This window comes from Marmota flaviventris, chromosome 13, assembly GCF_047511675.1.
Source record: "Marmota flaviventris isolate mMarFla1 chromosome 13, mMarFla1.hap1, whole genome shotgun sequence".
Taxonomy (NCBI): Eukaryota; Metazoa; Chordata; class Mammalia; order Rodentia; family Sciuridae; genus Marmota; species Marmota flaviventris.
Genome location: NC_092510.1, coordinates 36658875 through 36674818, shown reverse-complemented (window position 1 = coordinate 36674818; position 15944 = coordinate 36658875). Strand labels below are relative to the sequence as shown.

At 38.4% G+C, this 15944-nt stretch overlaps 1 protein-coding gene across 5 annotated transcripts in view; it reads right to left on the bottom strand.

Annotated features, from left to right (window-relative positions):
- Kank1 (KN motif and ankyrin repeat domains 1) overlaps positions 1-15944 on the bottom strand; it is a 130437-nt gene that overhangs the window by 54044 nt on the left and 60449 nt on the right. The gene's annotated exons all lie outside the window — the stretch shown is intronic.

Here is a 15944-nt window from a genome sequence, read left to right as displayed (position 1 = left end):
AGAGTTTGGAAACATTAGACTCCATGTGGGGCAACATATTTCTTATTTTATATTGATTTTCTATTTTAAAGTTACCTGAGATTACTATGAGACATATTACAATCACAAAATTTAAAACTAAAGAAGATTATTACTCCAACATTTGCTTTTTGGAGATGCTTTCTGAAAAATACTGGCAGAAAAAAGCAAACAACAGTAAATATAGAAACAGACATTTCTTTTTTTAATATTTATTTTTTTTAGTTATAGGTAGACATAATATCTTTGCTTTATTTTTATGTGGTGCTGAGGATTGAACCCAGTGCCTCATGTGTTCAAGGCAAGTACTCTCCCTCTGAGCCACAATCCCAGCCCCCAGACCATTTCTAATGTGACCAAATTCTAACTTTAGACCCACAAAAGCAAACCTGAGCTGAACAAACCTCAAGCACATACTTAAAATGTCAACTGAACTTTTAATCTGAGAGCACATTCTGCCTTTGGGTTTTTGGGACTGGCTTATTTCACTTAACATGATATTCTTCAGTCCCATCCATTTACCAGCAAATGTCATAATTTCATTCTTCTTTATGGCTGAGTAATATTCCATTGTGTGTGTGTGTGTATGTATATACACACACACATACATACATACATACATACACATTGCATTTTTTTTACTCATTCATCTGTTGTCAGGCATTTAGGTTGTTTATATAGCTTGGCTATTGTGAATTGAGCTACTATAAACATTGAAGAAGTTCACTTGATTAGACAAAGGGGAATGAAGGGAAGGGAGAGGAGATGGGACGAGGGAAGATGGTAGAATGAATTAGACATATCTTTCCTACCCACATATATGAGTACACAACCAATGTAACTTCACATCATGTACAACCACAATAATGGGATCCTAATTGGAACAAGTTATACTTATTCTATGTATAACATGTCAAAGTATACTGGGCTGGAGTTGTGGTTCACTGTGGTAGAGCGCTTACCTGGCATGTGTGAGGCACTGGGTTTGATCCTTAGCACCACATAAAAATAAAAATAAAATAAAGGTATTGTGTCCATTTACAAAAAATAATAATAATAATTTTAAAAGCTCTTAAAAAAAAACTTTTAAGATGCCTACATGACCTCCCAATAAGAAAAGGATGCTAAAAATAATAATAGTTATATATTGAATCCTAATGTAGCACTATGATTATGTAAAAATTTGTAATAGTCTGGTAAAATACTCAAAATATGTTGCTCAAAAAAAAGATAATGATGATAATAACCTGGATAATGCTGACGACAACTAACACTAATCAATCTCTTACTGCTGTTACTAAAATCTAAAATGTCACCCATTCTAAGGTACATCATTATTTTACGTACCACTGATCTAAGAAAGATGCCACCAAACAAATCCTAAAACAAATTTTTTCAAAAATATGTATGTACATATTTACACATCGATTAAAATAACTGCGAGTGAATGGACCAGTGTTCCCTGTGGTTGGCCTTGGGTGATGACCTAGATGATTTGGGGCTCCTTTATTCCTTTCATAATGCGAACCATTTAAAATAAATATCTAGACCCATCTTGTCAATTTTAATTTTATTTGTTTTAAAATCATCGGGGAAAGGAAAAAGTATCTTAAAATTTAGCAAAACGAAACTATCTGGCCATAATGGAGATTATAAGAGGTCAGAAATGTTTGTAAATAAAAAGTAAGGAAAAGGACAGGACTGGTGGATTTGATCACACTAGGTGAGACCTTGCTGCTTAGCTAGTGACACTGTCCTTGTTGTTGAAAAGGTTTGCACCACAGTTCAAAGTCAACCTCTGTGAAAGCAGCTCAGTGCACATCCGAAAGGACTCCTCCTCTCTTTCTTGTTGAACGGCTACTCTGACAAGCATGCTCCCTGCTTGGCTCTTCCAGCTACAGGGACCAGTGGTCAGCTCTGGTGGTGAACCTTCCACTCCATGCTGGTCCCCAGTCTCTGGCTGGCAACACCATGACAGGATAGCTCTAATTTCTCTAAGGGGCAACCACCTGACATTTTAGGGGAAACAGGGACACTGGTTCAGGTCCACGGCACTGAACTTGGGACAGTAATAACCCCTGTGCACAGTCAGAGGTGGCTAAATTAATGCCAGGCTTCAGGGACAGTGTGAACTTTATCTCTTAAAAATGAATGATCAGGTGCTGGGCGCAGTGGCGCAAGCCTGTAATCCCAGGCGGATTGGCTCCAGAGGATGAAGGAAGAAGACTGCAAGTTCAAAGCCAGCCTCAGCCAAGGCAAGGTGTCTAAGCAACTCAGTGAGACCCTGTCTCTAAATAAAATACAAAATAGGGCTGGGGACGTAGCTCAGTGGTCAAGTGCTTCTGAGTTCAATCCCCAGTACCCCACCCCCGAAAAAGAATGAATGTCTAGCAAAGTCTGACAAATACAGCTTTAAAATAAAATGAGCGAGCTGGGGGAACTAGAGGGGAAGGAGTGGATAAATGAGGAGTAAAGGAGAGAATTATTCACCTAATCATACTCTAAAAGCCAACAACAACCAGAACCTAAACTCAAACCCTGTTTACTGGCCCCCTGCTAGCCTGTGTGTTGGCGCTCTTGCTTCATCGTGGCTTGTAAATACCACCATTTAAACTCTGGAGGGCAAAACCAAAGACAAGAAGAGACAAGCTGCATGTGTAGGGGTGGATGAAGTGCGTGTCGAGATATCTGGAAGGAGATGTGCCCAAATCTTCCTAGTCAAGCTTCATCAACTTTGGCCTAAGGTTCTCTCCTGTTCCTGAACACCTCTTGCACTTGGCAGAAGACCTTTCCCTCAGATCTGAGTTGGTCCCTCCCACCCTCCCCCAAACTAAACCATAAAACCAAAAGGAGGAGGAGGAGGAAGCCTAAAATCAGACACTACAAGCATATCACTGGTAAAATAACAAGACCCTGTCACCAGCACGGAATCTAGCAGTGCAGGCAGAGAACAGTTGTAATATTGTCTATTGATTTTTTTTTTTTTTTGCAGTTATTGTTCATGTCTGACAGGTGGCCTCAAATTGTGAGGACTTGTTCTTCTTAATGATATGCAGATTCTCATGTCAGTGCATTGTATAAACCAGAAAAGGCTTGGCCATGGTCCATTTCTTTGTTACAGATCAATAAACTGTCTCTTCTCTCCCTTGGAGGAGAGTGCAAACCAGTAAATCTTAAGTGGTACAATGGTGGCTTAGTTCTGCTAGCTGAGGGGGAAAAAAACAAAACAAAACATTTCTTTGAAAGGATTTAGGAAAAAATATATCAATAGAGAAAATTGAGAATCTTCTTATTTATTTCAAGAGACTAAATAAAGAACATTTTCATAGTTCTCCGAGTACAGTTCAGCAAACATAAACACTGTATGTATTGACCCCATGCTTTACATTAGTTGAAATTATGAAAAACAGCTCACTAGGTTCCCCCCTCAAGAAAACACACCAATGAAAACAGTAGTTAGATGAAACTGAGATTTGATATATATATTCTGGGCTAGCACAGCTAAACAATCCAATGCCACTGTATTGGTTAGGACCGTGATAATAATGACACTGATAATAATGCTGATGACAGCTAGCATAGTTGATTTCTTACTATGAATAGTTACTGAAATCTAAAATGTCATGAACTCTAAGGTAAACTATTATTTTTAAGTACCACTGATTTAAAAATATCAACAATTAAATGATGATAAAATGCTTATTAATAATTAGATAAATTTAAAATTTAAATGATGATAAAATGCTTATTAAAAATTATACCCCAATGATTCAAATGTATGAATTGCCAAGATCATTGTAATGTCATGTATAGCTAACAAAAAATAAATAAAATAAAAAAAATTAGTTGGGCTGGGAGTACAGCTCAGGGGTATAGCATGTGCTTATTAGCATGTGAGAGGCCTGGGTTCAGTCCCCAACACTTAAAATAATTACATGTAAAAATTAAGTATGGGATGAAACCTCATTTCCAAATTGTTAAAAATCAGTATTCCACCTCTTGGGTCCCCTTCTTCCTCCGGGAGAAGTCTTTTCTGCTGTCCTTTAATAAACTTCTAATTTCTACTCTGACCTTGCCTTGGCGTGCTTCTCTGGTGTTATTCTTCAACATTGGGGAAGCAAAGACTCCTCACCGGTCAATAGCGGTAACCTTTGTCAATTATTCTAGAATCTTGGAAGGATCTTAATAAAGGTGCTATGAAAGAATGTAAGACAGGAAAATAATTTTTACTGTGTGTAGTTCTGAGTATTTCGATAGAGATCCTACATGGCGGCGGGTGCGGAGAGATCAAGTCTCTGACCTCTTCAGCTGCACGGGCATATGGAGTCTTAAACCATCTAAATGCTGTTTGCTCAGGATCACTAGGCAATGCTGAGCTGACGTGGATCTGGGGCAAACAGTCTGTGCCTCTCAGAACACATACCGAGCCCAGATCGGCTGAATTCAAGCTCCAGTTCACCTGCGTCTCCCAGACAAACCGCTGTGACTCAGCGCTAAACGATCCTGCTGAAACAACTGGTTGGCCCTTCTGAACCTGCGGAGGTTAATGCCAACCGAGCCTTCATAGGCAGTGGCCACAGGATTGAGATGGGGCTTGGGAGAGCCAGTCAGGACCCACCCGTTACATTGATCACCCGGCAAAGGGAACAAACTGTCGCCATTTGCATGGGATACCACCATGGCAGAGAACTGACGTCCCCAGAATGCGGCAGAGGAGATAACTCCATTGAAACCAGCGGCGACAGGTGTGTAACCCCCTAGCCTTCCCTCTCCACACAGCGGGGAAACCTTAAGGGACCCTCCCAGCTCTCCAGTGAGCTCGATAGTCAGACCGAGGGAATCAGGAGTGGCGCGGGACCCCTGCTACTGCTCCCATCAGTGCTGACAACTGAGGTCTCCTGCACCGGCTACTGGGGGCGTGGCTACCGGAGGGCAAGCAAAATATGCTGAGGGTTCTCAGCCCCAAGCTCCACAAACTTAGGGTCTGAGGGAATGGAAAACAGGGAGAGTGTGCCCAGTCGTTCAAGAAAATAGGGCTCCCGGGAGCAGCAGACCTGGCATGTAGCCAGTATTGTGGTGAGCGTCACCGGTGAGCGCGGCCTGGCTTGAGGAAAAGTGGGGAAGTAACTAGACACAGGAAAAGGCCCTAGGCACTGAGGATTGGAGACCCGCCCAGTCGGGGAGGAGGAGCTGCTGCAGACTGATTGGTTCCCGTGTATTGAGAGGAGAAGCTTGGCCTGGTGGGCACAGCTCCACCTACTGGAAGATAAGTTAATCAAACTCTAAGACTGCATTTATTAAATTTTTTTTTTAATTTGGTTTTTTTTTTCCATTTTCATTTTAAAAAATATTTTTTTAATTATTTTTTATTTTTATTGATTTTTTTTAAATTTTTCTTCTTTTTTTATTTTCTATTTTTTTCTTTTGTCTTTTCAATTTCCTTATTCCCCCTTCCTTGAATTCTACCTGTTTACTTTCATTCTCTTTAGTGACTTCTTCCCTTCCCTTCTAATACCTTTCTTCCCAAGCACCAAATAAATTTAAAGGAGTAAACAATAACTCAGCAGTCAAACAAAACAAGAAGTATCATGAGCAGCATGAAAAAGCAAGGAAGAAAAGGAGTACAAACAATGCAGGACAGCCTAAATATTCAGGAGGACCTAGAGGCATCAGAAAAATGGTCAAATAAAGAACTCAAGGAATACCTTAGACAGATGGAATGGAATCTTAAAGAGGATATGAGACAGGAAATTCAAACAGTGAAAGAACACATTGCAAATGAATTACATAAACAGATAAAAGAAGCAAATAAGCATCTTTATCAGGAGATAGAGATTATAAAAAAAATCAAACAATAATTCTAGAAATGAAGGAAACTATAAACCAAATTAAAAACTCAAATGAGAGTATCACTAACAGAGTGGAGCAAGTAGAAGCCAGAATGTCAGATAATGAAGACAAAATATATCATCTTGAAAAGAGTCTAGCCAACTCAGAAAGGCTGGTAAAAAATCACGAGAAAAACATCCAAGAGATATGGGATAACATAAAAAAACCAAACTTAAGAGTCATCGGGATAGAGGAAGTATAGAGGTTCAAACCAAGGGAATGAGCAACCTGCTGAATGAAATAATTATAGAAAACTTTCCAGAAATAAAAAAGGAAACAGATGTACAAATTGTAGATGCATACAGGACACCGAGCATACAAAATCACAGTAGACCAACGCCAAGACACATTGTTATGAAGATATCCAATATACAGAACAAAGAGAAAATATTAAAAGCTACAAGAGAAAGGAGGCAGATTACATTCAGGGGTAAACCAATAAGGTTAACAACGGATTTTTCATCACAGACGCTGAAAGCAAGAAGATCCTGGAACAATGTATTTCAAACACTGAAAGACAATGGATGCCAACCAAGAATTTTGTATTCAGCAAAATTAAGCTTCAGGTACGACAACGAAATAAAATCTTTCATGACAAGCAAAAGTTAAAAGAATTTGCAGCCAGAAAACCTGCATTGCAAAGCATCTTGAGCAAAACACTACACGAAGAAGAAATGAAAAACAATAACCAAAACCAACAGTGGGAAGTACCTCAGTAAAGCCAGAGGGCGGGGGGAAAGCTAATCATGGAGAAACAAATCAAATTTAAAAAAAAAGATAAATAATCAAACATGGCTGGAAGTACAAACCTTATATCAATAGTAACTCTAAATGTTAATGGCTTAAACTCTCCAATAAAGTGACATAGGCTGGTAACATGGATTAAAAAAACAAATCCAACAATATGCTGCCTCCAGGAGACACATCTGATTGGAAAAGACATACACAGGCTGAAGGTGAAAGGTTGGGAAAAAATATACCACGCACACGGTCCTCGTAAGCAAGCAGGGGTGGCCATCCTCATATCGAATAAAATCGACTTCAAGACTAAGTTAATCAAAAGGGATAAGGAAGGACATTATATACTGGTAAAAGGAACCATTCACCAACAAGACATAACAAATATCAATATTTATGCACCAAATAAGGGTGCTGTGACGTTCATAAAACAAACTCTCCTCAAGTTCAAGAATCAAATAGACCACAACACAATAATTATGGGTGACTCCAACACACCTCTCTCACCATTGGACAGATCCTCCAAACAAAAGTTGAATAAAGAAACTATAGAACTCAATATCACAATCAATAACCTAGACTTAACTGACGTATATAGAATATATCAACCATCATCAAGTAGATATACTTTTTTCTCAGTAGCACATGGATCCTTCTCAAAAATAGACCATATATTATGCCATAGGGCAACCCTCAGTAAATATAAAGGGGTGGAGATAATACCATGCATTCTATCTGATCATAATGGAATGAAAATGGAAAGCAATGATAAAAGAAGGAAGGAAAAATCCTACATCACATGGAAAATGAACAATATGTTACTAAATGATCAATGGGTTACAGAAGACATAAAGGAGGAAATAAAAAAATTCTTAGAGATAAATGAAAATACAGACACAACATATCGGAATCTATGGGACACAATGAAAGCAGGAAATTCATCGCCTGGAGGTCATTCCTCCAAAAAAGAAAAAAAAAAACAACAAATAAATGAGCTCACACTTCATCTCAAAGCCCTAGAAAAGGAAGAGCAAAACAGCAAATGTAGCTGAGGGCAAGAAATAATTAAAATCAGAGCGGAAATCAACGAAATTGAAACAAAAGAAACTATTGAAAAAAATTGACAAAACTCAAAGTTGGTTCTTCGAAAAAATAAATAAGATCGACAGAACCTTAGCCATGCTAACGAAGAGAAGAATAGAGAGAACTCAAATTACTAACATACGGGATGAAAAAGGCAATATCACAACAGACACTACAGAAATACAGAAGATAATTAGAAATTATTTTGAAACTCTATATTCCAATAAAATAGAAGATAGTGAAGACATTGATAAATTTCTTAAGTCATATGATTTGAACAGACTAATATCAATGGATGAAATAGAAGAAGCCATCCAAAAGACTACCAACCAAGAAAAGCCCAGGACCGGATGGGTATACAGCGGAGTTTTACAAAACCTTTAAAGAAGAATTAATACCAATACTTTTCAAGTTATTTCAGGAAATAGAAAAAGAGGGAGCTCTTCCAAATTCATTCTATGAGGCCAACATCACCCTGATTCCGAAACCAGACAAAGACACCTCAAAGAAAGAAAACTACAGACCAATATCTCTAATGAACCTAGATGCAAAAATCCTCAATAAAATTCTAGTGAATTGGATACAAAAACACATCAAAAAAATTGTGCACCGTGATCAAGTAGGATTCATCCCTGGGATGCAAGGCTGGTTCAATATACGGAAATCAATAAATGTTATTCACCACATCAATACACTTAAAGGTAAGAACCATATGATCATCTCGATAGACGCAGAAAAAGCATTTGACAAAGTACAGCATCCCTTTATGTTCAAAACATTAGAAAAACTAGGGATAACAGGAACTTACCTCAACATTGTAATACCTATCTATGCTAAGCCTCAGGCTAGCATCATTCTGAATGGAGAAAAACTGAAGGCATTTCCTCTAAAATCTGGAACAAGACAGGGATGCCCTCTATCACCACTTCTATTCAATATAGTTCTCGAAACACTGGCCAGAGCAATTAGACAGATGAAAGAAATGAAAGGCATAAAAATAGGAAAAGAAGAACTTAAATTATCACTATTTGCAGAAGACATGATTCGATACATAGAATACCCAAAAGGGTCTACAAAGAAACTACTAGAACTAATAAATGAATTCAGCAAAGTGGCAGGATATAAAATCAACATGCATAAATCAAAGGCATTCATGTATATCAGCGACAAATCTTCTGAACTGGAAATGAGGAAAAACACCCCATTCACAATATCCTCAAAAAAATAAAATAAAATACTTGGGAATCAACCTAACAAAAGAGCTAAAAAATGAAAACTACAGAACCCTAAAGAGAGAAATAGAAGAAGATCTTAGAAGATGGAAAAATATACCCTGTTCATGGATAGGCAGAACTAACATCATCAAAATGGCAATATTACCAAAAGTTCTCTATAGGTTTAATGCAAAGCCAATCAAAATCCCAATGGCATTTCTTGTAGAAATTGATAAAGCAATCATGAAATTCATATGGAAAAATAAAAGACCCAGAATAGCAAAAGCAACTCTAAGCAGGAAGTGTGAATCAGGAGGCATAGCGATACCAGATTTCAAGCTATACTACAGAGCAATAGTAACAAAAACAGCATGGTACTGGTACCAAAACAGGCGGGCGGACCAATGGTACAGAATAGAGGACACAGAGACTAATCCACAAAGTTACAACTATCTTATATTTGATAAAGGGGCTAAAAGCATGCAATGGAGGAAGGATAGCATCTTCAACAAATGGTGCTGGGAAAACTGGAAATCCATATGCAACAAAATGAAACTGAATCCCCTTCTCTCGCCATGCACAAAAGTTAACTCAAAATGGATCAAGGAGCTGGATATCAAATCAGAGACTCTGCATCTGATAGAAGAAAAAGTTGGCTCCAATCTACATATTGTGGGGTCGGGCTCCAAATTCCTTAATAGGACGCCCATAGCACAAGAGTTAATAACAAGCATCAACAAATGGGACTTAATTAAACTAAAAAGTTTTTTTCTCAGCAAGAGAAACAATAAGAGAGGTAAATAGGGAGCCTACACCATGGGAACAAATTTTTACCCCTCACACTTCAGATAGAGCCCTAATATCCAGAGTATACAAAGAACTCAAAAAATTAAACAATAAGATAACAAATAACCCAATCAACAAATGGGCCAAGGACCTGAACAGACACTTCTCAGAGGAGGACATACAATCAATCAACAAGTACATGAAAAAATGCTCACCATCCCTAGTAGTCAGAGAAATGCAAATCAAAACCACCCTAAGATACCATCTCACTCCAGTAAGATTGGCAGCCATTATGAAGTCAAACAACAACAAGTGCTGGAGAGGATGTGGGGAAAAGGGTACACTTGTACATTGCTGGTAGGACTGCAAATTGGTGCGGCCAATTTGGAAAGCAGTATGGAGATTCCTGGGAAAGCTGGGAATGGAACTACCATTTGACCCAGCTATTGCCCTTCTCGGACTATTCCATGAAGACCTTAAAAGAGCGTACTATAAGGATACTGCTACATTGATGTTCACAGCAGCACAATTCACAATAGCTAGACTGTGGAACCAACCTAGATGCCCTTCAATAGATGAATGGATTAAAACAATGTGGCATTTATACACAATGGAGTATTACTCTGCACTAAAAAAATGACAAAATCATGGAATTTGCAAGGAAATGGATGGCACTAGAGCAGATTATGCTAAGTGAAGCTAGCCAATCCCTAAAAAACAAATGCCAAATGTCATCTTTGATATAAGGAGAGCAACTAAGAACAGAATAGGGAGGAAGAGCATGAGAAGAAGATCACCATTAAACAGGGTTGAGAGGGGGGAGGGGAAGAGAGAGAGAAGGGAAATTGCATGGAAATGGAAGGAGACCCTCAGGGTTATACAAAATTACATACAAGAGGAAGTGAGGGGAAAGGGAAAAATAATACAAGGGGGAGAAGTGAATTACAGTAGATGGGGTAGAGAGAGAAGATGGGAGGAGAGGGGAGGGGAGCGGGGATAGTAGAGGATAGGAAGGGCAGCAGAATACAACAGACACTAGTATGGCAGTATGTAAAAAAGTGGATGTGGAACCAATGTGAATCTGCAATATGTATACGGGGTAAAAATGGGAGTTCATATCTGCTTGAATCAAATTGTTAAAAATCTCAAAAATGTGCGTCTTAGAATCTATGAAATTATGTTATACTCTAAGACTTTTTAAAAACAAACTTAAAACACAACATGTGTAATAAGAATTGTAATGCAATAAAAACACAAAAAAACCCAAAATACATGTATAAAGGCATGAATTGGAGTGAACATACTCTATATACAAAGATGAAAAATTATAGTCTATATGTATAATAAGAATTGTAATGCATTCCACTATCATGTATTTAAAAAATAAAATCAATAAAACGAAAAAAAACCCAACCAACCAACCAACCAACCAACCAAAAACAATTCACAACAACCTTGCAAATACTAAAAGCCCTATTCCACTTTACAGACAGGGAACTGAGGGGCAAGGAGGCTTGGATTTGCCATGCTCACATGGCTAGCATATCAGAGCAGACACTTAAAGTTCGACTCTGGAGTCCAGGCTCTTGTCTTGTGGTTCTGTGAGTCAGAGTGAAAGCACTATAGTCTTAACCCGAGATCTTACATGCACAAATGACTGACATCCCTTTGAGGTAGTCACTGTAGGGATGCATATGCTTACTGAAAGGATCTTTGCTCAAAACACTTGAGACTGCAAGTTATGTCTCAAAATTTTCTGTAATAAGTTTTTAAAGCAACTGTATTTTTAAAAAAATTTTTAGTTGTAGGGGGACACAATACCTTTATTTTATTTATTTATATGCGGTGCTGAGGGTTGAACCCAGTGCCTCACATGTGCTAGGTGAGAGCTTTACCACTGAGCCACAACCCCAGCCCTAAAGCAATTGTATTTTTAAAAAAATATTTATTTTTTAGTTGTAATCATTTTATTTATATGTGGTACTGAGAATCGAACCCAGGGCCCCACACATGCCAGGCAAGCGCTCTACCGCTGAACCACAACCCCAGCCTTAAAGCAATTGTATTTTTAATCTTAAACTAAGAGCCTGAGGAGGTACTTATGCCATGCAGAACAACTGTCTCAGGACTTATCTACCATCCCCTATTCTAGACTGCACATGGAATTTACTTCATTTTCAACCCTCTTTCTTAGAAACAAATGACATTCGTATAAAGTCTTCCAAAAAAGCAAGTATTTTTTCAATAGGGTAGTAGGGGAGGCATTCTGACCACTGAGGACAAGTGGAAAGCTCTAAATGGGATGGCAGGAGTTTCAAAAATTGATAGAGGTAGGGCAGTTGGAATAAGAATCTAGTCACCCAGAACAACAATCATGAAAGAAGAAGCAAAATTGTGTTGAGAAAGTTCTAGAATCTCTTTTACATATAATATTTTTTCTTAATAAAATTAAGAAAGCAATATAATTCACTTTGCCTAAAATCTGGAAAAGACAGAACCTGCCAAAAAAATTAATTTTGCAGCCTGAACATAACCGCTCTTATTAATGGAGGCAAATTTCTTTGATATTTTATATGATTATGTGAATATTTTAATTAATTGCCTTAATACATTCTAAAGATCTACAATATAATAAGTATTTGCTCTGGGCACTATTGTTTCCATTTTGGAGACATAAGATGGATTAAGACATTGTACCTTCCCTACAGATTCACACACTCTTGCTCGAGGCACGCAGTCTCCTAAAGAGAAAACACTAGAACAGCGTACACACAGTTCAGTTCCAATTCATAGTCTTATTTTGCCCAAAATGGGTAGAAATGACCAGGAAAAAAATGTATTTCAAATAAGAGACCTACTGGCTTAAGTATTAAAAAATGAGTATTCTTCAGGGCCGGAAGGTAGAAGACATTTTGCAAAGGAATGGCCCATGCAAAGACAGACAGAGAAGGTGCATGGCAAATAGGTGCCGAGGCTGGAGCATGAGGTAAACTGCCTGAAGTAAAGATGACACAAAGCTCCTGGTGCTTAAGAGGAACTTAAAGGAACTAGAGTCTTGAAAAGCCAAACTGAAAAACACTGGTACACGTGGCTGGTATCACAGCTCAGTGGTGGAGCGCTCACAGAGCATATGTGAGGCACTTGTGTTAACACCTTAGCACTGCATAACATAAATAAATAAAGGTTAAACACACACACACACACACACACACACCCCTTAATCCTAATAAAAAATGCAGAGCTGCTGGGGATGCAGCTCAGTGATAGAGAACTGCCAAGCACGTGCATGGCACTGTATTTGGTACATTTACACACACACACACACACACACACACACACGAGTTCATTTATTCCTTTAAATAAGTCAGTCTTTCCAGAAGATATCCCCAAATCTCTCTAATTTATTGTTATCAAGTATGATTGTCCACATATTCCTGTAGACTCTGCAAAGTCAGTCAACAACTTAATTAAAAGTAATCTAAATTAATAGTATGCTGAAGTGTAAACTTTGGCCACAGATCATCATCAGGTTATCTTCCAGTGATTTCCAATATTGGCTCCTGCCACAGTGAGAATGGAGATAATATTAACTAGCTCTTGGTTTGTTTTGTAACCAAATTACCTATGTGACCCAACCCTTTTCAAAATCAGCAGATCATTTTCTCAGTATGAGTGGAGAAGAGGTGGAGGGAAATCTCAAGTATGGATCAAGACCTAAATTAGAATCTTACCTGGATATTGGCTTTCATTTCTAAAGTACAGAAAAGGCTGGATTTGCCTATTATAGAAATTGCATGCTATATTTGTCCAAATAGTGTTCATTCGTTCGTTCTCTCTCTCTCTCCCCCCTCCCCCCCCCAACCCAACTTTATTCCTTGGGGTATAAAAACCTAAAGGAGATACTTTTATCACAAGAACAAATTAAAATGCAGACAATGAAGAGAAAAATATGGAAGAAGCAACAGCAAATATGTTCATTCGTTTATTCATTAAATGAATGCTTATTATGTGCCAGGCTCTGGTTTTGGCATTTAGGATATACATCAGTGAACAAAGCAGATATCCACTCACCCTTTCCTCCAACATTAACTAGAGATCTGCACTTGGGGTCTAAAGAATATTTACATTCACAGCATGCTTAATGGATTAACTGTACTAAAAGCCAATTACTCACTTATCTTGAAAATAGTATTCATGATAAGACCTGCCTCTTCCTGCCCCAAAGCAGGCATGGATGTGTCCCACCTCCTCACAGACCCTCACTGCTCATCCACTCTATGTCATGAAAGGACAGGGCATCTTTTCAAGAGTGTGCACAAGGGCTGTGCTGCCAGCAAGCAGGTTAGAACCACCCGGAAGGTTGCGAATGCTTTTGGAGCTGCACCTGGCTCTGCTCCCAGCTGCGTGGCTGGGACCCACACAGCTTCCTGAACACTTAATGAGAACTGACGCTTGCAAAGCTTCTTTCCAGGAAATTTTCTATGGTGAAAGTTTATCAGATCATGACAACAGAGGCTGAAAGCCAGCTGCTCTGTTGCAAAAAAAAAAAAAAAAAAGGATCAATAGACGGCCTGGGTAAGAGCATCCCAATGAAAAGTGAAATCGTTAAGGTTCCTTCCTCTGTCAGTTACCATCTTTACAGCTGTTGTTGACTTCGGAGGCAAGTAATTGTATGGCTTGATGGGGTAAGAGGATATCGATTTTATTGATTTGCTTTGGTTCATGTGTCAAGGGTTTAGGGAAAACAGACCCTCGTAGGAATCTAAGCCTTGATTTTACAAATATGGCCTCGTCAGTGAAGTCTTGCTCTTGCTGAGAAAGAATTACTTTTGGTTGCAGTTTACGAGTTAAATTATCAGTACCTTAGTGTATTCAAACATTTTAAAGGACAAAAACGTAACCGAACAGATGTAAGAAAATTAGTTTGGTGTAGTTTGAAAGTTTTTTCCTTCATTTCCTATTTTAAAGAGACAGTTCTTATTTACTGCTTCAGCAGACATTTCCCCTTTAATTCCTCTGGAATTGGATTCTAACGTGGTCTTTCTTCTCTACTCTTATATTGCTCAATAATGTTATTGGGACTGTTACCATGTAAATGGGGACCAATACCACATTCCCAGACTCTTTAATAGCAGGTCTCAAAGTACAGCCCCCAGAAAAATGGCATTAGCATTATCTTCATGGATTTTGTAAGAAATGCAAATTCTTGGACCATGACAGATCTACTGGAGATGGGGCCCAGCAATCTGTATTTTAACAACCTTTTGAGTGACTCTGATGTACACCAGAGGTTCTCAAAAACACAAGACGAATTAATTGGGGTGGGGGGAATTAAGTTTTAAGATTTCAAGAGCCAGGAATGTCCTCTGATTTTAAGAAAATGATACCAAGTGATCAGAAAACATCCCTCAGTGAGCCTGGCTTTGTTCATTTATTAAGAATGTATTGAGGGCTGAGGGTGTGGCTCAGTGGCACAGCACTTGCCTAGTATTTGTAAGGTACTAGATTTGATCCTTAGCACCACATAAAAATGAAGAAAAAAAGAACAAATAAAATAAAGGCATGCTGTCTATCTACAACTTCAAAAATTATACATATATTGAACATGCACAGCGTGAAACTTGATGGTTTTAGGCACTACAATGGTTAACAAAACAGACTCTGGGGGCTGGGGATACAGCTCAGCTGGTAGAGTGCTTGCCTCACTTGCACAAGACTCTGGGTTCAATCCCCCACACCACAGAAAAACAAACAACAAAAACAAAAGTCAGACTCTGTTCTTCCCTTTGTGAGGTTTAAAGTTCTCAAACGTGATACTATCCTGGGGAAAGGACACACTGGATATTCCAAGAATGGTTATTCAGACCCCTCATAAGGATCTCCCAGATAAGATCAGCCCTTCGATTTCACTTAAAATATTTTTTAAAAACAATTTTCTACTGTATATAGCAGAAGGGCTTGGCTGTGCTAAACAGGAATTTTCCACATTTTCTTGTGTTTTCCCAAGAACATAAAACTTCCCACTAATTTAAGGTAGACTCAAAGAGGTCAAATGCCTAAGCCAAGAGGTACTTTTTGATTTGCTGCCCAACCAAAGTTCTCACAATGTTAAACTGTGTTACCAGAATAGCATGTGCACTTCCGCTGAAAATGGTTTTGGGAAAAGCTATGACCAGAGGCTAAATTCAAAGATTTAAAGAGACAGAACTAAATTAA